Here is a 25,860-nt window from a genome sequence, read left to right as displayed (position 1 = left end):
AAGCATCCAAAATACACTAGAAAAACAAGCATAAAAATATAGAATTAAAATAAACAAAAAGAAAAAAAATCAACAAAAATACATATAGCAATGAAATAAAAACAAGCATTTGCCTAAAAATGCATTGCTTGTCACTGTATTTACCTATTGCCCTAAAGGGGCATAGATAAATACATTGGCAGTCAATGGGCAATCAAAAAAATTAAAATTAAAAAATACAATAAATAAACCTGAAAAACAAAAATGACATACATTCAAAGTTGTTCTTACCTTTAGATGTCTTCACCCTCCGATTCCCAATTTATCAGGAAGATCACCATCCGTGACGCAATGATCCTCAACTTCAGGTAACTTCTGAGGTTCTGTTCTTCTTCTTTGCTTCTTTCTTCAATCTTCTTTACTTGTAATCCATAAAATCTATAGATAGATGTTGTCTCATCATCTTCATAAGCTAAAATGAGATGGACAGGCCTTATATAAAGCCTGTGACTTCGTATTTTATAGTCAGATGGTACAGTTCCAATCCGGTTGGATGCTGTACCATGTGACAGTGTTTTTTTAGGCTGTGGCATCATTTCCAAGGGAGGTACGTCACATCCTTAAACCAAAATGGCTGCCATCACATGGTACTTCAACCAATTGGATTGTTTCCAATCCAATAGGTTGAAGTACCATGTGACAGGTTCCATTTTTTTAAAGGATGTGAAAACATATTTATTGATGATGTCACATCCTTTAAAAAAAAGGCTGCCATCACATGGTACAGGAACCAATGGGATTGTGAGTGTACCACGTGGTATATCTCACAATCCCATTTGTTCGTGTACCATGTGATGGCAGCTTTTAAATTTTTTTTTTCACTTTCTGTCACGCCTGTATGCCCGCAGACCTGGCAAGACCCCAGTACTGAGGTGGGAACGGTATTACACTACACTCCCACAGCAGTGGGAGCAAGCCCGGAGTGTGGTATAGCATTGCTGGGCCTGTAGAGAGAGTGGTTAATGATACTTGCAACATCTGATGGTGTAAGCACAAGAATGGTTGTGTCCGTGTGCCAATGTCCAGGGGTCCAGAGAGTAGAGTCATCGGGGTACAAAGCCAGGTCCAAGGATGCCAGAGGTAAACAAGGTAGTGTTCGTAGCAAGGTTCAAAGGGGTACAGAGAGCAGGGTAGTCCAGGACAAGCAGGGGTCAAAGCCAGGAAAATCCAAAGTAAACACAGGAGCAGGATACAGCAGGGACACAGAGGGAGCACAGCATAGGTCAGCACACACAGGGATACAGGAACTATGCAGAGCAAGGAAGAAGAGGACAGACAGGGATTATAAAGGGAGACACACCAATAGGAGAGGGACGGAGCAGAGAGAGAAGTGGGAGACAACAGAGATAGGTCAGGGAGAGAAGAGGAGGCGACAGAAGGGGCAGTCAGGGGAATGGCCAGTAGGGATTGGGAGGAGGAGTCAGGAACGTGGCAGGCCAAAGAAGAGGAGCGTGTGCGTACCCTCTGTAAGTTGAGGGTGCGCGCGCACAGGCTGTGACAGGGAGATGGCCCGCAGGGACGGGAGGAGGAACCAGAAGGGCGACAGAACCCAGAGGAGAAGCATGTGCACGCCCTCTGCCAGCTGAGGGAGTGCACGCACAGGCCGCGCCACCAGGCGCGCGAAGCGCCGCGGGCACCCTGCTGGAGGGAGGCAAAGGAGCGGACAGAGCCGCCAGGGATGGTGAGGTACTGGCCGCAGGCATAGCGGGTGTCGGGGAGCGGGGAGCGTCACTGCAGGGGCTCAGGGACCGCGCGGGAGCGCGAGACATGCAGGGCATGCGCTGAGGCAGTGGGGTAGAGGGAGAAGTAGACGGAACGGGACAGGAGTGGGAAAGGGTAGAGGGATTGGAAGGAGATGGGACAGAGGGAGAGAAAGGAGGGGAAAGAATCCCCTGAATCGTCACACTTTCTTGATCCATTTAGCTCAGATTTTTCTTTTTTTTCTTCTGTATATATTCTGCATTGTTTTCTTCCTATAGGAGGCTGTGCTTATCACGACTCCCCTAAATTCATTTTGTGAGCTGTCCAGAGGACAAATGGGGATATTTTTTTCTGTTGAATTTAGTGTGAAGTAATTTTGCTACTGTGTGATGTATCCGATCTTTTATTTCAGGTCGTTCATTCTCCATAGAAAACCTGGGAGTCTGTGTTTTAGGCCGGATAGCTTTAAGGTCACTTATGCGTGGTCTGACCAAGATCTGTTTTCAATGTGTCTAGCATGTGATTGTCCTATAGTATCTTGTGTAGTGATTTGGAATTTCTCAATAAAAGTGGATTTTTGTTGCTTTTGGAGTCTGATCTTTCCCTTGCCAGGTTAATAACAGTGTTAAAGTCCGTGCCCAAGATAAGATGACTTTGTTTTGGTTCATATTTTTTGGGAATGCATTTTGAAAAAGTTGTGTCTGGTTTTCATTGTTGCCATACAGGGAAACTAGGATTACATCTGTTTCTCCTTTTTTACCAACTAGAATTAATAGTCTCCCATCTCTATCTGATATCTGATTGTCTAACCTAAAAGGCACTTTTCAGTTAATCGGTATAGCTATGCCGCTTTTTCCACCCTCTTGCTGGAGAGTGCACAATGTCCAAAAAAATTCTGTCTTAGAGTCTATGCCCATCTTGTTGATGGGTTTCTTGGAGCATGACTATATCTCCTTCCATTGATTTTATCTCTGACAAGGCCAGCCTTCTTTTGAGACAGAAGTCAGCCCATTGACATTAATGGACAGACATAATAGGCTTAGGTTCGGATTCTATGTCTTGCATATCCAGTTTGGAATGTGATGGTGGTATAAAAGCTTATTATTCTAAAAGTATGTATTAGACCTGGGTGCAGGGAGACAAAGTGAAACTTAAATGGGGGAGTACCAGGGATTTCTGGTACTCAGACCGGGGCTGGTTGGGATTTCTGTCCAAAGTGGTGTTGGGCATTTCTTTCTACCTTTGTACTAGTCGGTAGACATTTGTGCACAACTATTTTTTTTATTGCTTCCTCATTTAGTGTGGTTCTATCATGACCATCTTGAACACAACATAATCACATGTACGTATATAACATTATTCATATTAATAATAACTGGGTAATTGAAATTTGGATATAGACTTGTGTCGTCTTGTCCCTTGCTTCTGATGGAATGGGTTCTGGGTTTCCAACAAAGCGTTTCTTAATCTGTCCTTCTGATCTAGTCATCATTAATGTTATCTGCCCCTCTGGATTTGCAAGATCAATTGTCCTTGATAACTGGCCTCATTGCCTCAGTGGCACCTGGTTGTAAACTTGGGGAAGGGTTTTTGTTTCCCAATCTTTGTTTTTGTTGAAGTTGCTGTGTCTTTCTTTCTCATCCAATTCGCTAGCCAAGTTTTTAATTCTTGGACCATCTCTGCATCAGTATGTAAATCAGTAGAAGAAAGACCATGTCATCGTAAGAACTATGGACCCGCTTCTTGTAAACCCATATTTGCCTCCACACTGTTATATGAGGCCATAAGTCGAAATGGAAAACCTATCTGTACTTGACTGCAGGCATACCCCGCATTAGCGTACGCAATCGGACTGGAGCATGTATGTAAAGCGAAAAGGTACTTAAAGTGAAGCACTACCTTTTTCCCACTTATCGATGCATGTTCTGTGCTGCAATCATCATATAAGTGCATAACTGATGTAAATAACACATGTGTAACAGGCTCTATAGTCTCCCCGCTTGTGCACAGCTTCGGTACAGGTAGGGAGCCGGTTTTACTGTTCAGGACATGCTGACAGGCGCATGCACGAGCTGCTGTTCGCCTATTGGGCGATATGTCCTTACTCGCGAGTGTACTTAAAGTGAGTGTCCTTAAACCGGGGTATGCCTGTACATGGTTTCTCAGAATTGCAGTGATTTCTCTGTGCTCTTTTTTTTATTCCAATGTCACTGGGATCTTGATATATAAATCTTAATATATTTAATATACTCAATATATTTGCAGTGAGGTGTTCTCAAAAGTTATTTCTGGAAATTTATGTAAGGTGTTTATAATCTACTCCTTAACCTCGAAGCTGTGAACCCTAGTTATAATGTCCCAAGGTTTTCTGCCGTCTGCTTCTTGGGGTCTTAGTGCTCGGTGTGCTCTATCTTGCTCAATACTTTCTGGATTGATATCAGAGACTGATGACTGGAAGAGGCCCCAGAGCTAAGTTTTTATGTGGTCTGGTTGGACCGACTCTGGAACATTTCGTATAATAATGTTGTTACGTTGGGATCTGTTGTCTGACTCGTCTTACTCATCACTCAGGAGTTGTACCTATTGTTTAAGAGACTTTATTTCCTCCACAATTCTATCTGAAAATCTGTGGCTTCCTCTGCTCTATTCTCAAGTTCAGTTGTCCCATCCTTGATTACTGTCTAATGCCCCTTAATACGTTCTGCAGGTCATTTTGGAGAACCTGTTTCAAGTCTTGTATCAGCCCTCTCATGCCTTTCAGGGTTGTGAATTCTCCAACTCACGTGGTAGCTTGCCATCATGGAGGGCAGGTGAGATCACCTGTTTCTTCTGGAAGAAGTTAGCAACCTCGTTTTTACAAATGTTTTTCATTCTCAGAGGCATGTTGGAGGGTTTTGTCCAGCTGGTCAATGTGTTTTGGAGTGGACTTTCTGCTGTTATTCGGTCATTAGTCTCTTTCATGTGCTCATTTAGTGAGGAGCTTTTCCATTAGTTGGTCATTTTTTTCAGTGCGCCCCCTCCTTTAGTAAATTTTTAACCACATCTGTCAGATACACATACTAAAAGGGCTGATTCTACCAAATCTGAAGCGGGCGTTTGCATTCAAGTGACCGGTAGTGAATAATACCGGAATATTTTATTTTCTCAATATTGGTGTATTATCAGAAATGGTCATTTTTCTTTTAGATGGATTATGGTTAATGAAGCACTTTAATGCATGTAAGCAAACATTTCAGGTCAGTGATAGCAGTGAGCTATGGTTATTTCTGATAATATTGTGAAGGTGATGAAAAATCAGTACTCCAAGTATTACAAAAACACGTACCATAACTATATCAAGGCAATTGTTACTCACACAAACTGCACATTTATAGAACATTTCTCTCCCATATCTTCAGGTGAAACTTCAAAGTATCCACTCCACCTCTCTGCTTTGAATATGCTCCCCAAATACTTTTGTTTGCAATGGAAGCGGCAAACCATAAATTAGATGATTCATTTTGCGTGCGCTCCTTAGATATTGTGCATAGAACAAATAAAATGGGAAAAAGACAGTGTTTCCTTTCATCCCCTCTGCTTAGAAAGCTATTGCAAAAGATCAAAATGACTTTTACAATAATATAGTAATTGAAGATAAGTTCTTTTTTTCATCTTGATTATGTGAGAAGTCTAATGCGTGAGGAGGTAGAATGATTGAATGAATTGTTTCCCCTAATTGCTTTTTTTCCTTGCATGTCCAAGCAACTTGTATCTGATGCTGTTTATTGCTAATGACAATAATATTTTTCCTTTACAGCATTGTAATGCACACATCTCTACTTAAAACTTTTCAGTTGCAAGACGTCCCTGCACAAAAGAGTTTATAAATGGTGATAAAGTTAATGCACAACATCACTCCCTTTTCCATCAGACTCAATTACTGTAAAATGTAGGATCAAAGATTCGCAGCAGCTTGCGTTCACTGCATTTATGGCTAGTAAAAAAACTGCCCATCTGTTAAAGTTCATATATTTTACATTGAGAACATAGGGGGCTATGCACTAAGCTCAATGGCTTTGCGTTCTGATTTGGTGAAAAAGCAGATTCGTTAACACTATGCAAAATATATGTAACAATAAAATACACTGTAGAACAATGTCCCCTAACCACCAATGCCATCATGAAAATCAATTAGAAGCTAACCAACTTCAATACAATTAGCATGAATCAATTAATCCATTTCCTCAAAAAATTAAAATACAATACAAATCAATTATACAATTCCCTATTCAATTGCTAAAGCCAAACCATTGCCAAAACAATTCTAATTTAAAGTAACCACCATCATTCTAATCATTTTTTTTTGGCTCGGCCAAATCACATGTTTTTCACGGCCCAATCAGGACCGTGTGAAACATTTGACCAAAATGTGACATCATAGGCCTATAAAAGCCTATGTCGCCTCATTTTGAAGCTAGTCGCCGAGGAGGGAACATCTCCCCTCCTAAGAAGAGAAGAAGGGCGTGGTGTAAGAAGATGGAAGAAGACGGAAGAAGACCCCAGAAGACCCCAAAAGACCCCAAAGCAGAAAGAAGACACAGACGTGGATTTGTTATGGTTTTTTATTTTATGGCTTACCTGTGGATTGGTTCCTGTGCTTCCGGGTCGCTTGGATTTCGCTGAGTGGACATCTAATGGTGAGTAAACAAAAGAAAAGTTTATTATTTTTACTTTTACAGGTTTTTATGATTTTTGATTCATGTCTTTTATTTTTTTAGTCTCATTTAATGCCTGTGAATGTATCTATGTATATACATACATTCACAGACACTGAATGGGTGTATTGTACGTGAATTTTGTATGTAAATGCTTTGTATTTTATGCTCTATTATTGCCCCTGCATGTTATGTTTATCTATCTGTATGGATAGACATACAGGGATAATAATTGATTGTTTGGCTCATGTTTAGGTTCTTTTAATGTATGGCTAATGTATTTAGCAGCTTTATTTTGTCATTGTTGTGAATAATGTAATTTGTATTTAGCTAATGGCTTCTTTCTGGTAGTTAGATTATGGAAAATAGCTGAAGCGCTCAAATGCAGGTATATCTCAAAATGATAATAAGCCAGACCACTATACCAGGGTACTAACAATTGATATAGTACCTATTGTGTCATATAATGGGTACTATCCTCCTGAAGACAGGTGGTGTGTGGTGCAACCCACTCACCATCAGTCTCATTGGCAGGTTCCCCTGAAAAATATACAAGTACTCACATCCTGGTAGGGCAGGCAGGCAGGCTGTGCAGCTACTCAATGCAATACAGGGAAAAGGGAGACCAAAAAGCGCACCAGCACAAACGGAGCAGGAAGAACCCAGTGGGTTCTTCCTGCTCTGTTTGTGCTGGTGCGCTTTTTGGTCTCCCTTTTCCCTGGTAGTTAGATTAGAATGATGGTGGTTACTTTAAATTAGAATTGTTTTGGCAATGGTTTGGCTTAAGGAATTGAATAGGGAATTGTATAATTGATTTGTATTGTATTTTAATTGTTTGAAGAAATGGATTAATTGATTCATGCTAATTGTATTGATGTTGGTTAGTTTCTAATTGATTTTCATGATGGCATTGGTGGTTAGGGGACATTGTTCTATAGTGTATTTTATTGTTACATATATTTTGCATATTTTGCAGGGACCCCCGCACTCCCGCGGTGTTACACCGGTGCTGCCCGCAGACCAGACCCGTCCCCTGAGCTGAATGGGGAAGTGGTAATACACGCACCCGCAGCAAAGGGAGCATGTCCGGAGTGTGGTATAAAGTGTTGCCAGGCCAGGTGTAGTAAGGTAGACAATACTTGCCGATACCGGTTGTAGAGATAGAGTGAAGAATGCTTTGCCGAGGTCAGGGAGTGGAGAGCGGAGATAGGTCGTAGTCCAAGCCGTGTTCAAGGGGTTACCAGAATTAGCGTTGTCCAAGGAGTGCCGAGATCGAGAGCCAGAGGGGGTAGTCTTACAAGCCGCGTCAGAACCTGTGAAAACAATGATAGAATCCAAAGTACTTCCATACAGAGACTATGTTGAGCAAAGACTGAGAGCAGATAGGAGCTAGATAAAGCAGGAAGGTCCAATTAGGAACGGAGGCGGGACAGGAAGATCTACAGGGAGACACTGCAGACTGGTGCAGGCATAACAGGCCAGGTGAGTCTTGTTGGTAACCGGAGTCTTGCTTTGAGCGCACGTGGGGCAGGCGCGGGTAAACTCCAGAATATCTTGAGACATCCTTGGCCACCAGAAATTCTGACAAATGAGATCAGTAGTCTTCTTAAAACCTCAATGACCTGCAGATTTAGAGGATTGACCACAAGACAGGACCTCTGGAACAAATTTGGAAGGTACGAAGAGTTTGATGTCGGGAACGACCAAGTCCTTGGGAATGCGTCTCTGGGAGTACAAAATCTTGTCAAGATTCTTGAAAGAAGATGTGGCGAGAATCCTCTCTTGTGGAAGGATAGTCTCCAAAGGTTCCTCTGATCTCTCTTCAGAATAATGTATTCGGGAGAGTGCGTCTGCCTTTACGTTCTTGGTCCCGGGGTTATAGGAAAGGTGAAAATCGAATCGAGAAAAAAAAGAGCCCAACGAGCCTGTCAGGGACCAAGGTGTCGAGCGTTTTCTATGTAAAGAAGGTTCTTGTGGTCCGTGAGAATAGTAAATGGCTCTTTTGACCCCTCCAGCAGGTGTCTCCACTCGTGAAGAGCCATCTTCATGGCCAGAAGTTCCCTGTTACCCACGTCATAATTCCTCTCGGCGGATGAGAATTTCTTGGAAAAATATGCACAGGGATGTAACTTATCTTGAGGCGTGGGTCTCTGAGAAAGAACGGCACCAGCGCCGCAATCAGAAGTGTCGACCTCCAGGACGAAGGGAAGTTCGATGTTGGGATGACGGAGAATAGGTGCGGATATAAAGGCTTCCTTGAGTGTCTCGAAGGCGGAGATGGACTCGGATGACCAAGCAGAAGGATCAGATCCTTTTTTGGTGAGCGCAGTGAGGGATGCCACAATGGTAGAAAAACTCTGTATAAACTTACGATAGTAATTAGCGAACCCTAAAAAACGTTGTATGGCTTTGAGAGAATTGGGTCTTGGCCATTCAGTGACTGCTTGAAGTTTACCGGAGTCCATCATAAACCCCTCATCGGAAATGATGTACCCCAGGAACGGAGTAGAGGTCTGATGAAAGGTGCACTTCTCCAGTTTGGCGTACAAATGGTGTTCACGGAGACAGGAAAGGACGTAGGAGGTGTGGCGTATATGGTCCTGGAGATCTTTGGAAAAAATCAGGATATCATCCAAGTATACTATAACAAAAATATTGAGTACCTTACGAAAGACGTCGTTGATGAAATCCTGGAAGACAGCGGGAGCATTACATAAGCCGAAAGGCATTACAAGATACTCGTAGTGTCCACTACGCGTGCTGAAGGCTTTCCATTCATCCCCCTTCCTGATGCGCACCAGGTTATAGGCACCACGTAGATCCAACTTGGAAAAAATCTTGGCCCCCTGTAATTTATCGAACAGTTCGGTAATAAGGGGAAGGGGGTAACAATTTTTGAAAGTTATGTGGTTCAAACCCCTGTAATCGATGCAAGGCCTCAATGACCCGTCCTTTTTCTTGACGAAGAAAAACCCAGGCCCTGCTGGGGAATTGGAGTGACGAATAAAGCCTCTCTTAAGATTCTCCTGGATATATTCATACATAGCGTGAGATTCTGGTAATGACAAGGGGTAGGTCTTGGACTTGGGTAGGGAGTAACCTGGAACCAGATCGATCGGACAATCGTAAGTCCTGTGTGGCGGCAAAAGGTCTGACTGTACCTTATTGAAAACGTCCCGGAATTGGTGGTAAACAGAAGGTAGATTAACTTCGGGAACAGAGGTATTGGCCAGCAGTTGATGAGTCTCGCCTGACCTCGACCTCCAGGAGATGGGAGCAGAGGAAGTCCAGTCAATTAGATGATTGTTAAGCTGTAGCCAAGGAAGACCAAGGTTGATGGGTATCCCAGGAGCGTGAATGACATCGAGAACTAAGATCTCCTGTGCAGATGTGAGGACAGAAGCAAGGGGGCCGTCTCTAAGGAGATGTGGGCCGGGGTAAGAGGACGTCCATCGATACCGACGAGTGCGATGGGAACCTTCTTCCTCATGAGCGGTATGAGGTTTAACCTGGTGAATTCAAGGTCCATGAAGTTTCTTCCAGCTCCTGAGTCAATGAAAGCGGCGGTAGAAGTCTGGAACTTATCGCCTGAAAGGGAGACTGGAAATGTAAGTTTCTTAGGGAGTTCACCTTTATGAAGGGGACGTGGAGACATTACACCCAGAGAGAGCCCCTCTGTACTCACTGGGTGTTCCCGTTTCCCGGACGCAGTGGACACTCCCGAACCAGATGCTCCATGGATCCGCAGTAGAAACACAATCCCCCGGCGTGGCGGAACTGCCATATCGGTGTGCGGATGCGTTGTACCCCCAATTGCATTGGCTCTGGCAACTCTAGTGCAGGACGAAGAGGTGTGGTAGCACTTGGGGGAGCAGGAGTGTTGCTGGGCGTACTGGAGAACGGAACCTGAAAGTTATGGAAGCGAGTGCGCTGATGCTCTGAGCGGCATACCTGTATACGTTGATCCACTCGGACGGCCAAATAAATGAGGACCTCCGATTGATCCGGCCTAGATTGGCGAGAGAGTTCATCCTTGATGGGATCTGCCAGGCCTTGCCAGAATACGGAGATGAGATCCTCTTGTGCCCAGTTAGTCTCGGCTGCTAGAGTCCGGAATTCCACAGCATACTGTGTCACCATTCGCTGTCCCTGAGTGATCTGGAGAAGAGAAACAGATGTCATCCCCCGACGAGCGGGGGAATCGAATACTTGTTGGAACGCTGCTTTAAATGCCGGGTAATCTTGGGTAAGGTCAGAACGTCGCTCCCAAACCGGGGAAGCCCAAGCTGTACCTCACACTTGTTTAGGAAATCCCTACATTCTTGCGGTTCACCTGCAAAAGGCTTGGGGGGAGGAATCCTTACATCGGAGCTGCTAACTGCGCTTGCGGAGTGGGGGCTTACATCTGGCGGGGTCGCGGTCGGTACTCGGTCTGAGAGTACTGCGACCTGGCGTGTAAGTGCCACAATTTGATCTGCCATGGCCTGGTTTTGCTGAAGCAGATTGGAGAGAAACTGTTGAAGTTCGATCTGGTCTGCGTCTTGTAGGCTCGACATAATGTTACTCCGGTGCTGCCCGCAGACCAGACCTGTCCCCTGAGCTGAAGGGGGAAGTGGTAATACACGCACCTGCAGCAAAGGGAGCGTGTCCGGAGTGTGGTATAAAGTGTTGCCAGGCCAGGTGTAGTCAGGTAGACAATACTTGCCGGTACCGGTTGTAGAGATAGAGTGAAGAATGCTTTGTCGAGATCAGGGAGTGGAGAGCGGAGATAGGTCATAGTCCAAGCCATGTTCAAGGGGTTACCAGAGTGAGCGTTGTCCAAGGAGTGCCGAGATCGAGAGCCAGAGGGGGTAGTCGTACAAGCCGCGTCAGAACCTGTGAAAACACTGAGAGAATCCCGAAGTAATTCCATACAGAGACTATGTCGAGCAAAGACTGAGAGCAGAGAGGAGCTAGATAAAGCAGGAAGGTCCAATTAGGAACGGAGGCGGGACAGGAAGAGCTACAGGGAGACACTACAGATTGGTGCAGGCATTACAGGCCAGGTGAGTCTTGTTGGTAACCTGAGTATGCCCGTGCGGTGTGCGGGGGCGGAGCCTGAGGTTCGGGGGACGGGAAGAAGAGTGTGCAGAATGAGCGCGTTCCGTAACGCGTGTAAGTGCATGGACCGAGCCAGTGGATGGTGCAGGTGAGCGCGCGGGAGGGCGTGGGGGCGCCCGGCGCTGAGCAGAGGAATCACTGAGGGGAGTGATCCCGCGACGGAGGCAGGGGTGGGGAGCTGCGGAGGTCGGTAAGGCAGGATTGTTTTGTGTGTCCAGGGACTCCCTGAGGGGAGAGAGTGCTCTGTGTGGGGAGCGCGGAGGACGCCGATCCCTGACACGCAGGGACCACCGCTTGGTGTGCCAGGGACCCGGACACCCGCGGGGTCAGGTGCGGACACCCGCGCGACCCCCGGGCTCCCTCGGGGACCCCCGCGGGGTCAGCCGGGGGACACCCGCCGGCCTGCTGTATGGGTTTTGCGCATGCAAAAATAAAAAGCAAGAATTTTTTCTAAGTCCAGATTTCTTTGCGTCTACTCTGACCTAACGTGTTCTGATCAATGCAGCTTTCGCGTACGCTAAGGTTGCGTTGCTTAGTGCATCCCGCTTAAGGGCAGAATTTAATGCAAACAGGGTTGCGAACGAGCAAAGTTGGACTTTGAACAAATTCCTGAAAAAAGTCATTTTTAGATTGCAAAGTGCCTGTTTGCGTTGCTTAGTGCATCCGGTTGAGCGCAAAAGCACGTTCTAAGAGCACTTTGCGATCTAAAAGCTTAGTGCATAGCCCCCATAATGCTTAGTGCATTAGAGCTTAGTGCATAGCCCCCATAATGCGTTATCATTTGCTCATTTCACTTTCATATCAATTCGATGTTGTTTAGTCCTCTTACCATCTAACCCTTGCCCACTCTGATCATCAAAACAATTTGGCTGAGCCTTTGAACTGGTGATGTTTAAAGAACGTATTTACCCTTTGCAAGTCTTACATTTCAGGTTTTAGCTTTTTCATTTGCTCTATCTCCACCTTCAAATCAGCTCTTCAGCTGTCTGGATTTACTATGAAGGACAGCTAATAAAACTGCTATTTTGCTTGCAGCAGTGTACTAAACGTCATTCACTATCCTTTATCTTTAAGGATTCCCCCACCCTCAATTCTCTGTTTTTTTTTTATTTCTGCCTTTTTTGTCTTTTTTTTTCTTACTAGCTTTTGGCTATTTTCTAATCTTCTTTACCATCTGCAGCATGTTTCACATGTGTTTTCACACAGTAAAGGCTGCATTCAATGTAATGAACTGTAAACTGTTTCATGTATTAAAATGTATGTGATTCAATATCTTCTTCTTTTTAGGATTATACTGTAACATTTTACAATAAAAAAAAACAATATGACATGCTTTGTACATTAATGTAATGGATGAGTGACATGCACTGGATTCATGTTAAACCTGACCCACACTACAAAGATTGAGTCAGCGAATAACCCTTGTTTTTCGAATATTCAGAATGTGACCTGTCATCTTGCTTCTTAGAAAGCTTTTACATGTTGACAGATGAGTCAAATTGTTAAACTGAAGACAAGAGAGAGGAACTTGAAGAGATACAACAACAGAAGAAAACATTGAGATGAAATTAAATATGCCCTATAAAAAAAACTGTAAAAAATGTGTTTCAGGTGTTTTATTTTGTACCGGAGCAGATTTTCCCAATGCAATAAATGTCGAAGAGGCAGCCGAAGCAGCAGAGAAATAAATCTGTTTGGTAGAGATGGGTGAACATGTCAAAATCCAATTGGTAGATTTTGTACTAAAATCTGATCTGCACATTTAAATCAAAAGATGGATTGCACTAAAGCATTTGGATGATATATATATATATATATATATATATATATATATATATCTATATATATAGATATATATACATATAGACACATATATATATATATATATATATATTGTGACAGGATGGTCGTGGTAAGTGAGGAGACAACACGTCTTTTCCAGTGAAATAATGCTGATGGGTTTATTTTTCCAAAAACGGTAACTAAACAATGGGTACACTGTCCCTTTAAAATTGAAACGAAACAAAAATCCTAACCCCGGTCGGGGTACTAGCTAAACAAAAGTGCAGGCTAACTATCTGGCTGGCTAGCTAACCTATTCCAGCCCAATAAAGTACAGCAAACGCAGTTGGCTCCTTACCTGGGAGCTTTATTCTTCCCTCTTGGGACAGGATCGCTTTGGGCAACTTGTGTCTGTCTTAACACTTCCTCTGTCCTCCCTCTATGCCTCAGAGAGAGAGACTGCCGCCCCAGAGGTATTTCATCTTCCTGTTTTAAAGCAGGTGAAGGAGCTTAATTCAAATCACCTGTGGTCTGCTTGACAAGCTGAGTTAACCCCTCGTTTACTGGATAGCATGCATACTGCCATCTCCTATTCACATACACGGAGTCAATGACCCTGTCACTATATATATATATATATATATATATGTATATATATATATATATATATATAGTCGATATATATATAGATATATATAGATATATATATATATATATATATATATATATATATATATAGTCGATATATATATAGATATATATAGATATATATAGATATATATAGATATATATAGAAATATATATATAATACTGAGTTAAGTTATGGTGAGTAAAAAAAGTGACAAAAACCCTCCACAGCAAAGCAAATATGCAAATGTAAATACAACTGTATGCTCATCTGCATGTCACTTTTTTTACTCACCATAACTTAACTCAGTATTATGGTTGGCCTATCCTTTAGCTTCTTTGCATACCCAGTTAATCAACCCCACACTGATGAGACCCATCAAGGTCGAAACAGCTGTGTAGCTGAGACTGTGCCCCCTTGGCCTTGAGTCATCGTTCCGGAAGGGACTTAAGACTCATGCTGCTATTAGGGGGGTACGCCATCTCAGGCAGCGGGAGGTGATCAAGAGCGGACAAGGAGAGAGAGATGGTGAAGGGCCGGCGCCTTGGCCTTGGGGGATCGTCCTGATGGACTAAACCCCCTCGCTGCTTTTGGGGTGCCGCACCAGATCCTTGACGGTCGGACAGACGGAGCATGACAGCTTGAGCGCAGGGGGCGGTCAGGAGCGGACAAGCACGTGAGCAGGAGAGAGAGAGAGAGAGTGACGGGCCGACGCCTTTGCCTGGGGGGATCGCCATAATAGGCTTAACCCCCCTGCTGCTATTAGGGCGTCGCACCGAAGCTCAGGATGACGAGGACAAAGACGGCGGCGATGGAGAACCGAAAGCAGACCATCAGATTCCTGGTGGTTGAGGCGGAGAGAGCCTGGGTGAGACTCCAGTATATCGTGGAGGAGATCTTGATTGACCTGGTGGAGATGAAGATTGCACAAGTCTACTGTCTGCAGGACTTCCAGGAAGAGGGAATCTTTGATGTGACCTTCCGCAAGGAGGAGGACTGCTTGAGTGCATACGAGAGATGCAAGAAAAACGTGAGTGACCAGAGGATGAAGGGGATCGGTGTTATCCCAAGTTTTTTGTTGGAGGAAAGAAGCATAATTGTGCACATGTATGATCCTTTTGTGAAGAAGGAGGAGATAGCCTTGTTTTTGAGACATTATTGTGCAACTGTAAGAGATGGTGAAGAACTTTTGAATTGCTATGGGATATTTAATGGCAAGCGGGAATTTCACGTACGTCTAAGACCGGACCCAGCATGTGCAGGGGGAGTGATGCACCCCCCTGGTGTTTTCAAGGTGGGTGGGAAAAAAGGCTTTTTGGAATATTGGGGCCAACCCAAGAGATGTAAGAACTGTCAACAATATGGACATTTGGAAGAGAGATGTGGGGAGGTGGGAATGGTGTGTCACAACTGTGGTAAAGAGGGTCATGTGGCTGCAAAATGCAGAGTACAAAAGAAATGTGACTTTTGCTATGAGTCTGGACATTTGGCGAGAAAGTGTTTAAAGAAGAGTGAGATTTGGTGCACAAAAACGACAAGTACGATGTCATCAATTGTGGGTAATCGTGCTAGACAAATGACCAGACAGAGTCTGGAAAAGACTAATGTACAGGTGCAGAATAGTGAGAAAGGTCAGCTCAGAGGTTATGTCAGTGAGGATGGAAAGGGAAAAGAAGGAGAGGCGGGAAAATTTTGGAGTTTGTGAGTGAAATATTGTGTGAGTCTGAAGAGAAGGAAGTATATCAGCTTACAACAGAGGAGAGGTTATTTTGTGACTTTCTGTGGGATTATAAAGAGAATGAAGAATGTCAGCCTAGAGTAGAGGAGGAGGTAGAGGTTGAGAGGGGAAGTAAGAAGGGTCTTTCTGTGGAAAGGGAAAAGTTAGTGGAGGAAGACTGTGAGGACGATTGGATAATTAGACATGCAGCAGAGGTAGAAGCAGCATCCTGTAAAGCAAAAGAAGAGGAGAGGAGGAGAGAAGAGTTTTGTTCAGGGGAAGAGGTGGAAAAAGTTTTGGAGTTTGTCGGGATTGTAAATGGGGAGGAAATAATGGAATGGGTGTATGTTAAAAAGCAGGAAAAGCAGAAAAAACAGAAAAAGAAAGCAAAAATAAAGAAAGGAGGTTTAGAAAAGGAATAGAGGTATAACATTATGTAAAGAAATGAAGAGGAAAAAGAGAAAGAAAATGTAATGAGAATAGTATATATAGGGAGAATATGAGAATATGAGAATCTAGGTGGTGTTAGTTGAAGATGTGGAAAAGTGGTTTTGTTGTTGTGTGTTTAGAAGGAAAAGCTGTGGAATGACAAGATAAATTCTGACCTTTTTTGTAAAGAAAGTAATGTATTTACAGTATGTATTTTTGAAGAAATGTAATTATGTGATTTATTATCTTTTGGAAAAGTTCTCATTTTCTGTTTGTAAATATATGTGATGTGAATAAAACATTTGAAAAAAAAAAAAGGTCGAAAAAAAAAAAAAAAAAAAAAAAGCTGTCTGTGGGTGGTTTTCTGGGTATGCACCTTAACCCTGGCTGTGCTCAAAGCTGTGACCATGCAGCAAGCTTAAGCCTATAGGGAACCATGTTAAAAATGGTTTTTGAAGCAAAAAGTGGCACTGTGTGCTCATTTGCATGTCATTTCCCAGAATCCCTTGCTGCAGTGGAAGTGCTGTGTGCTGGGTGATAATGGGGAAAGGCGGGGTTGCAGACCTGCCTAAGACATGCAGATGAGCATACAGTTGTATTTACATTTGTATATATAGAAATATATATAAATAAATATATATATATATATATATATATATATATAAAGCAACTGTAAATATTACTGTATGTATATATATATATATATATATATATATATATATAGCAAAATAAGGTGCGCAAACTAATTATCAACAATAGCTAAATGGTGTCAAATGAGTGCTGCCGTAATGTAATGGATGTTCACAACACCAATAGCATACAAAAAGACAAAATACAAAAAGGCGCAAATCAGAGACAACAGGTGGTTAAATGTCTAACACCTGTGGGATAAATACGTAGAATATCCTTAGAAGAATCCAGGACGAGATATGATCTATAAAAGAAAAAAATGCCAATATGGTGAAGTACATTTTATCAAATAAATAAAGAGCAAGAAAAGTGGCTTCTTACAATGTACTGTAGCTGAAATACACAGGCATGTAAGGATTAAATATTTTCTGTGACTGCAGCAGAAGGAATGGTGGTGTCAGGAAATACACTGTGTCCACAAGCACTGAAGTTCCCTTGGTTGAAAGTAAACTACACAGTCCCAATAGCCTTGAATAAGTTTTGCAGCACAGGCAAGAGAATAAAATGTCCTTACTTCAGACAGGGAGATCTATTCAGAGACCCTCAATATATATATTGTGTGTGTGTGTACAGTAGGGCCCCGCTTTTCGGCGATCTGCTGATACGGCGGTACCGAGAAGGGGGCCGCCATGTCTGCGCATGCACAGAAAGGGGAAGTCAAAGGTCGCGCATGCGCAGAACAGGCGGTTGCCGAGGGTGCGCATGCATAGAATGAAGGTTGTCCGCACCGAATGGAGGTTGCACATGCGCAGAATGGGGGAATTGCCGGTTTGCGCATGCACATGCGCACACCGAAAAGCTCCGCTTTCCGTCGATTTTTGCTTTGAGGCGGGCTCTTAGAACGAAACCCGCTGCATGCCCGGGACCCTCTTGTGTTTATATAACCACGGTACTATCTTTGGAATAGCTACATGGCTCTCGCTGCTGGAAAGGTCTTCGTTCTCCACTCAGAAATTGGCCGGATCTATAGAACTTCTCCTCAGCCTGGCGGGCTTCTTCGGCACCTCAATGCCGAGTGAGGATGACTCTCTCTGTTGAGCAGCATATCAGAAATGTTATATATGTACACATTATACACACTTATGTATTTGATCTAATAAGAACTTTATTGATTCACTATTAATACATTCACCTTGGTTCTATGTGAACTTCACTACTAAGAGAGCGCCATGGGGTTTTTTTTGTTAGTATATGTAACGGTCTTTCCCCCACCCATTGGGAGATACCCTTGTTACCAGGTGTATGGTGCATGCTACCTGTTGATTCACAAGAGGCTGAGCTGTCCGCTGATGATTGTGGGGACTGCAGGACAGGCTTCTGGGGTATCTAACTCACATTTACTCCATGGTACACAGCGCCTCCATCTGCTGTAGGCTCCAGATGTATGAAGGTAATCTCCCACAATAGAACAGACTCCTCTCCCCCCAGAAAGATTACACACCAGGCGTGAGGTATATATAACAGGTGAACAAAGGAACATAGGGCACAACGGGTTTAGCAAATCAAACTCATTTATTGAGCCAACACAACGTTTCGACCATAATGGTCTTTATCAAGTGACAGGAACAGGTTTATTCTTCTGCTCAGCAAAGTCTCTAGGCAATTCTGCCCAATGCAGTCAGAGCTCTGGTCTCCCAAACTTCAGAAATCAGGGAGGTTAATGCATGGCTAAGAAAGTGGTGCAGAAAGGAGGGTTTTGGGTTTTTAGAGCATTGGGACTCCTTTTCTGAGGGGTGCCATCTATATTCTAGGGACAGATTGCACCTCAATGAAGAGGGATCTTCTGTGCTAGGGGGGAGAATGCTAAAAAGGTTGGAGGATATTTTAAACTATGGGGGAGGGGGGAGGAGAATGAAACAGATAATGAACTAAATGGAATAGAGGAGCATACAAGGTGGTATGGAGGTAGAATGGGAGCAAGTGCGAGTTTGACAAGCACTGAGACAACCATAGTAAATACAGATAATACTAGAAAACTTCTAAAGACTAAACCAAGTGGGAGCAGAAAGGAAGGAGCAGATAAGATAATATTACAGGCTGAAAAAAAAACTTAAATGCATGCTTGCTAATGCAAGAAGCCTGACAGATAAAATGGGGGAGCTTGAATTAAAGCAGTATGATATCATAGGCATTACTGAAACATGGTGGGATGAAACTCATGACTGAGCAGTTAATTTAGAGAGTTATTCCCTTTTTCGGAAGGATCGAACAAATAGAAGGGGAGGTGGAGTATGTTTATATGTTAAAGCGGATCTAAAACTTATTATAAGGGATGATGTTTATGAAGGGAATGATGAAAATGTAGAGACTTTATGGATAGCAATTAGCAGTGGAGGTAAAAGTATTAAGAAAATGTTTGTGGGAATATACTATAAACCACCAAATATCTGTATGATTGAGGAAGCTAAAATACTTTTGCAAATTGAAAAGGCATCAAAACTGGGTCATGTTTGTATAATGGGGGATTTTAATTATCCAGACATAGGGCCTCATGCAGTAAGCGTTGATAAGGGAATTATCGCCATTTTATAGCCAAAATTGGGTTTGAGATTCAGTAAGCGCCGATAAGTGCTTGATATCGCCAGGTTTCGGAGCCGATTATTTTGTTATGGCCAGTCGGCTGCCGATAAGCCTGTTTTCGCCACTGATCGCCACTTTTTTAAATCGGCTGGATTCAACAAAAAAAAACAGCTTATCGGGGCTGATCGGCACTACGAAATTGAGATGTTATGGCCAATTTCTCCCGCCAACTAAAGTTGGCAGTTTGGAGGGGAGAACGATCGCTAAGGCTGCCGCAACGGCACTTAGAAAAAAAAAATCTTCTGTACATCAATGGAGTCAATGGAGCGGGGACGTATAACAGTATAGTACTGTTTACGTTTCATTGCTCACAATACAAACGTCATTTGCATTACAGTGTGGGGGCATTCCCTGCATTGTGTCACAGCTGACGTGTATTATTTGCATAACATTATACTTTGACATGTTTGCAGCAATTGCGGGTCACATTACTCATCATGTGATGATGTGCCAAGGGAAAATACTATACTCAACTCTTAAAGGAGAACCTCACATCATATCACACATTTTATTGAACTGAGCGACAATTATTTACATGATGTTACACATGTCACACATGTCACACATACACCGTATATTCATCTTCCTTTACATTACACAATGCTAGTAATGTGTCACGCATCTTTAAACGTTCATGTACATCTGTATTCTCATGTTTACATATACTTTTGGTTCCTCCCTATTTTCATGACGTCACTTATTGGACGCTCAATCACATTGCATGTTTACATTGTAACCGTAGCATTACAAGCACTTCAACCTAACTTATACACACATGTACAGTAATTCAGCATTGGGACACCTTGTAAACTCATTCTATACCAACTATCCTCATTACAGAAATGCATGCATATGCACACGACTATTCATTGTTGTCAACATGTCACAATAACATGCCTAATTACACATGTTACACCAAACTTTTCCCACGTCAATCTCAGCCTTTTTGTCTAATTACATGACTGACTGTTGCGTTCACAAGTGTTACATGCATTGCACATTACACTATTTATTTGCAAGCAATGTTTCTACAAAGGTTCACGTCACATCATTGCCAAATATCATCATTCCCTGCAGAATACACACAACAAATACTTATAACAAGAACTGCACAAAGCTTGCCACAGAAGTACTTTATTATGTTAATGTAACACCTTGCATTTTACTATGTCACCTGACATCATCACATACCTATTTAAAGGACGCCCATTACCTGATCATTCACAGCTACTCATTTCAAAATGTTGAGATTGTTTAGGAGACGGAGGAACATTCTTTTCTATGACATGCTTGATGATGAAGACAATCATATAGGGCAAGGGAGGGACACACCGAGGGACAGTGACAGTGACAGGGACAGTCACGCGGATACGACAGAGACAGGGAGAGGGACAGGAGATCAGAGGAGAAGACAGAGGAAACAAGTTGTGCCTCGTCCGCGTCTGTACAGGGAGAGAACCCTGTTAGATGGGATGAGTGAGGAGGAGATTGTAAGTCGCTATCGTTTGAGTTCAGCAGCAATCTTAGCTCTTTATCAGGAGATAAGGGGAGATTTAGATTTTTTCACAGCCAGAGGTCGTGCAGTCCCTGGGCTTGTTAAAATGCTGTGCTCATTACATTATCTTGCTTCCGCGTCATACCAGACAACTGTGGGCATAGTGGGCGGGGTCTCGCAATCTACATTCTCGCGGGCCTTGACCCAGTTTCTCTATGCACTCAATAGACGCGCTAGGAATTATATTCATTTTCCTACAGAGGCGACAGAGTGGCTGGAAGTCAGGACTGGCTTTTATAATATAGCAGGGATACCATGTGTGCTGGGTGCAATCGATTGCACACATGTTGCTTTGATTGCACCTAGTCAGAGTGAGCATGTGTACCGCAATCGTAAGCACTACCATTCACTCAATGTACAGGTGGTATGTGATGCCACGATGAGGATAATGCATGTGGTACCCAAATTCCCTGGTTCCAGTCACGATTCCTCTATCCTGAGGAACTCTTCAGTCTTCCATGCGTTCGAAGAGGGACATTTTGAACATGGTTGGCTGCTGGGTGAGTACACATTTACATGTTCTAACACAAAACACATTTTTATGTAGGAATGTTGGCATTGTACAATTTGATCACTAATGTCAGCTTATGTGTGCTCCATTCATTATAGGTGACTCAGGATACGGAATTAGGCCGTGGCTCTTGACTCCGGTGCTAAACCCTCAAACTGAAGCAGAGGAGAGGTACAATGCAGCCCATATATCTACAAGATCTGTTATAGAGAGGACATTTGGCCTACTCAAGACCAGATTTAGGTGTCTGGACAGAACTGGTGGGGCTCTTCTATACAAGCCTCAAAAAGTGTCTGATATTATCCTTGCCTGTTGCATTTTGCACAATGTTGCACTCAGGCACAATGTACAATCAGACCTAGCTGAGCCTTTGGTAGGCGAGCATCCCACCCATGTAGCTGCTGAAAATGAACAAACAGCCAGTGGTGGCCAGACACGCCAGAATCTCATCAATTCATTTTTTTCTTGTAAGTAAAAACATATATGTTCCAAGTTATACTTTTATACTTACATTATGTTATCTTAACAATAATGTTTTTTTATATACCCTTCTGGTAGGACACAGATGAATATGGGTTGCACACCTTTCTTTTCTCTGCTGTGTGCACAAAGGGATGTGGCACCGGTATGTTATTGTTGCACAGGTTATATAATCCCTCTTCAATTGTACTTTAGTTGTGTGTATGTGAATACATCAGGGGTAACAAAGCACTAATATTTTAGCATTGTGTTGTTCCTTAGGCTAACACAATACACATATTATGCACATACTCATTCATGCTTCTAGTATGCTTACATACAATGTTATTGGTGCAGTGTAACATGTACATCCATATGATGTGTACACCAGGCTGATTTACATTTTGAATGTCATGAAATATACATGGTGTTGCACATTTAACACCAAATACACACTTTGCTGTGTTGTACTGAAGATGGCATGTCAATGTTTGCAATTTATATATTGTTCCTTTGCATTATAGGTATATCTCCAGTATGACTGATCATGGTATGTATATTTGCTGACATCTCTCATAAGATGTGCCTACATCAATCTTCCTATAATTATTTGAAGTCAAAACCCAACATATTGGTTTAAACACAAATGTTACATATATGTACTTTCTGTATCATGTATATGCATTTAGCTACTCTTGAGCTTTCATGTGCATTGTATTAGAAAATGATTACTCCCATTTCATCACATTTTATGTATGTTTCCTTATAAATTCCATTAATGTAATATAGAGGTGTTTGGAGACAAGGGGATAACTGTACTTATTTCTTTACTTACGGGAGATCATTCATCACGGATGAAATTGACTGATCCTAAAACTCCATGCATGAATGCCTGCAATCACAACAATGCGTACTACATCTTATATTTAGCAATGTTGGTGTTTTGTAATGCTAGGAATTAATAGTCAACATTAATTTACATTTGTGACATGTGTATGTATAAGACACACGTGTGTGGATGTGTCCTACATGTACCAAGTGTAAAACTGTTAACAGAAAACACAATTTTGTTGCAAATGTTACTGTCATTTAGCATTTCTAATTTACCAATATGACAATGTTGGTAATATTTTTGCAATATAAATCACGTCACTTCATCATTATCATGATGATAATTATCAAGTATTCTCACAATTGTAACGTCAATCACGTGCACATTAGCATAGACACACTTTGTAAGACAACTGTTTGTGTCTGTATCAATTTGTGTAGGATCCATGTATAACACCGACAAATGATAACACCAGCTTTATTATGGTAGCTTATATCATCATATTGACTATACTATGTATTTTTAGAACGTTTAATAAACACAGTAAACTATAGTTAGTTAGGTTAATGAAATATACACAGAAACGTACTTCATTACATGATGTTGATGTCATATTCAGAACATCATGCATTGTAGGGGACCACAACATCTGGCCAATAACATTATTTGCTACAGTCCCAAACCATTTTATCAACATACCCATGTAACAAGAGATTTTTAACAAGAAATGGCTAGTTGGTTGTAAGTGTCCTTTACATTGGGAGAAGGAGTGGCTCAGTGAGTAAAGACACACACTGGCACTGAGAGTTTGAAGCAGGGGAGTCTGGTTCAATTCCCGGTGTCGGCTCCTTGTGACCTTGGGCAAGTCACTTTATCTCCCTGTGCCTCAGGCGGCAAAAAATAAATTGTAAGTTCCACGGGCCAGGGACCTCAGCCTGAAAAATGTGTCTGTAAAGCGCTGTGTACAACTAGCAGCGCTATACATGAACATGCTCATATTATAATTATAATTATAATTATTATTATTATTATTATTGTTACATAGTTTCGACAGTCATACGTTCCATTACACAATATAATTCACAAATGTGTTAGCAGAGTGGGAATGGTTGTTATATATAAAACACACCATGCCATAAAATGATAGTAGTCATTAAAGAACACTCAATAAAAATTCATGAGGCACTATTTTGCAACATCATTATGTTAATTAAGTGCTTATGCAATATAGGCATAAGGGTATCACATTTTTAATTGTTTGTTAATAAGCGCTGCAAGCAATATAAAATTAGTTCCATATGTAGTATAGTAGTCGGTGGCTCCTCCTCACAATCATCTCATATAAAGGTAGACTCTTCTGAAATCATACATTGATCCGATTGTATCTTCCCCGACATCTCTGAAATACAGCAAACACATGATGGTCAAATATGGCACCTTACTATATATGTATCCGTGACAACGCGTTACACAGCTCTATACTGCACCGACACACTTTATTCGAGCAAATACCCAGTATGTACCTGGCAGATACCTGGAATGCGCCGCTCCTCACCTCTGACAAGCCCCGTTGCGTTTGCCTTCCCAGCCTGGGTTCATGCCTGGCTGATGGGCGGCTGATCTGTTAAATGATAATGATTAGGATTTAATAGGCTGCAATGCTTCGCGTGTCTACCAGATGGCATAAATTCATGAATTGTAATGCAGTATATATATATATACTGTGCAGTATTGCAGCCAGCGGGAATAAAATGCTTCAATCCCTGCCGGAAAATAACCCAATATACTCGGGCAGAAAACAGTCACAAACCTCAATACACCCGGGTATACCCGAATTCGTGGGACTAGCCGAGCTCGAATAAAGTGTGTCGCCAGTGTATGATTGTGTACATACACACGTCACTCACTTATATGTTAGAAGTACAAGTGTACATCAGTATGTAATGTTTCTTTAAATTTGTAGCAGGCATAACTATGTATATGATGTGAACGTTGCCTGTATACTGAAAAATGTGCGCGCACATCTTAGTGTGCGCACGCACTTCACGCTTGGCTGCACTAACTGTTAGCGCATGCGCAAAACAAAGCGTACGTTGTGCGTTCAATACATCTTGAAAATACCATTAAACATAAAATCTTTATTTCAAATACAATGAATTTCGAAACTACATTCGTTCTAAACGAGTACATCTGTATTCTTTTTAAACAGACGTGTTTGGACAGAAAGGACGGCCGATAACACAATGCGCAAATGCAATACGTGTGACGTCATGTTAAACCAGCGTGAAACGCACGCTAACTCTCCTCCCACTCAATTAACATTCTGCTAACGCCCACTTTACGGCTACAAACACTGAGCCGCACACATGACACACTGCAGTTACCGTTACTATAACAAAACATGACAGCCAATAGGCTTTGAGGCGCGCACGTCGCTTGGGGGCGGGACTTACATCCGTAATCCTTTTTAAGGACGCCTTGGGCCATGACAAGGGTCCCACGTCATACGTGGTGGACCCGCTTTTAAACGTTGTAGATGTAGCATGATAACAAAACAGGTATGTGTTAGAGTTATGGTAAAATGTTGCTAATATGTTTAAAGTGATAGGAAAGTACGTATATTTATTCCGTCAGCAATGTGTACTACTCTTTCAGGTTCTACTATATTGTATTCGGAAACAATTTCTTTGTGATCGCTACATGTTATGCAGTCTGCAATGTTACGCTGTATCCACGCATTGAAAGGGAAAATGGTGGTTAAAAAAAAAAAAAAAAAAAAAAAAACATTTAAACGCACAGTCAACGCATAACGGTTGTTATATTTACCATTCTTCTAGAATTAACTCTTCGTCTGGCTGCAACTAGTGGCTCCAGAAATGCAAGGCATTTTCATCCACGCTTGACCCACCCGCTGAATCCAGTATGACACACATCTCCTCCATGAAGCGCTCATAGGAATCGCCACTGCTTTCTTCAAACAATTGGTCGGGAGGTAGGTTCATTTCTTCTGGTTCCCATTCCAATGCATTTTCAGCTGAAAGGCTTGGTACATAATCATAGTACTTTTGTTGTTGTACAATGTGGGTTTCAGGAATGGAGGGTGCAGATATTGCAGCAGGTATCGATTCACACGGAACAGTAGT

This window comes from Ascaphus truei, chromosome 5 (genome assembly GCF_040206685.1).
Source record: "Ascaphus truei isolate aAscTru1 chromosome 5, aAscTru1.hap1, whole genome shotgun sequence".
In the NCBI taxonomy this organism is placed as follows: Eukaryota; Metazoa; Chordata; class Amphibia; order Anura; family Ascaphidae; genus Ascaphus; species Ascaphus truei.
The sequence above is the reverse complement of the archived record's forward strand: the minus strand, read 5'-3'. Positions refer to the sequence as shown.